The sequence below is a fragment of the Rosa chinensis genome, chromosome 7, assembly GCF_002994745.2.
Source record: "Rosa chinensis cultivar Old Blush chromosome 7, RchiOBHm-V2, whole genome shotgun sequence".
Classification (NCBI taxonomy): Eukaryota; Viridiplantae; Streptophyta; class Magnoliopsida; order Rosales; family Rosaceae; genus Rosa; species Rosa chinensis.
The window spans coordinates 1,400,253-1,402,656 of record NC_037094.1 but is presented as its reverse complement, the minus strand read 5'-3'; the positions used below and the strand labels follow the sequence as shown (position 1 = coordinate 1,402,656).

The following is a 2,404-nucleotide window of genomic DNA, read 5'->3' as shown; positions in this document are numbered from 1 at the left end:
TCCCTTATAGACCGCGTCGTAAAAAAGGGAATTTTTTATCTTTTTACGGCGCGCAAAATGCACGCCGTAAATGATGCAAAAGCATGCTGTAAATTTCGAATGCACGCCATAAAATTTAGTACGCGCGCCGTAAATGACCCAAAAGCATGCCGTAAATTTTGATTTAAGGCATGCTTTGCACGCCGTAAATTCAATTTTTTTTAAATAAAAAAAAAATCTCTGTTGTTCCAATGTCACCCAGAAACACTATAAATAAAAATAATAACAAATCTGTCTAATTCTTTGCTTGTTGCAATTTCATAAGAGAACATTCACTTGTATAAAAAGTTGAGCAGTATACAAACAAATGTTGTGGAAGCAATAACAAATGAAGCTTATAGCAAAACCAATACAAATAAAATGAACCTAAAGTGGTAGTGTAAAGCCACTGGGGTGGATTGCCTCAACCGTTCACTGCACACTGCCACATTCCACTTCAAATACATCTTGTTTCTTAAAAGAGCAGTTTTACTTGGATCTTCATGATAAATTCAACACTTACAGATGCCTCTTGTTTCCCCATTGAAGTTGGAGCTAGACAATATTGAATGACATTAATAAAGAGCTACAAAATTTACTATTTCAGTTTAACCTTGAAGTTATTTCATAGAATTTACTATTTCAGTTTAGACCAGCAACATTATGAATTATCATAGGTTAACTGAAGTGGCAAGGAGATCCAAATGTGCATCTCAATATAAGTAATCAGTTAATAGCCAAACAAATTGATAGGTATACTCGAGATACACCAAGGTTTCAGGATATACAACATGAATCCATAAGCGGAGAGGTATCACGGAATTTTGCTCCAACAAATAAACACTTTCACAGAAAGCCCCTCGCAGCATACACAAAATGAGACACAGATGAACTCCTAAAAAACATTTTAAGGATATGAAAAGCTCCACACAAGTCGTATTGTATACTAGGTATAGCAGTTGAAAACATGACGGTGCACAGTTAACTAATGGGCAAAAATCTACACTATAGTTACCTCTCCTTTAAAAGATTATGGAGCTCCAATTTTGTAGTCATCTAATCTTCTAATTAAGATCTGAACTGTATACAAGACCATCAGTTTGTTCAAAATAGTTTCTCTAATAAGATGGTATTGTATTTTGACCCCCCACATCCCATATACCAAAATCATATAAATACAAATTCAATAAACTGAAATGATTGCTAGTGTTGCATAAAAGAAAGAAGTTACTTTTGGTAAGTGAGGGTGTTGGTGTTGAAGCCGAGAGCGAGTGGGAGTGACAAGGCTGGTGTCCTCCCCATTAATCGTGAGCACAATCGTAGTCTTGCCCGAATTGTCAACCCCAATAAATGAGGCAGCCATTAAATTCTCATATACGTGTGTGTGTCTTATGGAGCGAGACTCACACCATGAATTGTCTAACTGTTACTATATATACACAGATACTAAACTAAGGATCAACTAATTTGTTTGTATAAACATACACTGATATACGTATAAATGAAGTACAGAAACTCTTGTACCTTGATTGAATTTGCGAATACAGGGGCATCTACTCCATCACAGACAAAAGCTGGAACAACAAATTTAATCAAATCCTACGCCATCTACTCCAATTAACAAGAATCAGATCAAACTGATATACAAATCCAAATCGAACAAATAACGTATACATATGGATTGAATTGAATGATCGTTGGGATCAAATTCAAAAATTCAAAACGAAAAATTTAAACTGAAAACCCTAGATTACTGACCGATGAGCTGCGAGGAGCGAAGTGCAGAGCATCAAGGATGAGAGAGTCGACTATTCGATTGAAACGGTGAGCATTTGAAGAACCGAATCAAAAAATTCGGAAGTGAGTCCCTTGACAAAGTCTCTGATATATATCGTCGGAGACACCGAACTTCTGGAGCTCCGCCTCCGATGGCTCACTAGCGAAGGCGGAGGCGAAGGAGAAGGTGGACGCGAATTTGACAATTGAGAGGTTGGAGAGCTGAGGGGGTGTGATCTCGGAGACAGAGAGTGACTTGATTTTGGCGGAGGAGCTGGTAATGGTTTGAGATTTCTCGAAGCTTTCGACGGAGAGAGAAAGATAAGAGTGAGGGACTGAGGGATGGACTGAGAAGGAGATTTAACTTTTGGCCAAATTTCGTAGCTGTTTTGATTACAAAAAGACGGCAATACTCCAAACGCGTCGTAATAAACATTTACACAATAACAAACACGGCATGCCTTCACTGTACGCTTTGCTTTATTATTTAAAAATGCAAGTTTCACCGCGCACATTCAATGCACGCCATGAATGAGTATCATTTACGGCATGCATTTAATGCACGCCAGAAATTCAGCGTCGTGAATGGTCAGTTTTCTTGCAGTGAGTT

General features: G+C 37.9%; 1 long non-coding RNA gene across 1 annotated transcript; it reads right to left on the bottom strand.

Annotated features, from left to right (window-relative positions):
• Nucleotides 1–255: 255 nt before the first annotated feature.
• LOC121050728 lies at nucleotides 256–2,170 on the bottom strand. Its single transcript, XR_005803679.1, has 2 exons — nucleotides 1,777–2,170; nucleotides 256–1,626 (listed from the first exon to the last, which is right to left on the bottom strand). It is a non-coding gene; the product is annotated as an uncharacterized LOC121050728 (long non-coding RNA).
• Nucleotides 2,171–2,404: the final 234 nt, after the last annotated feature.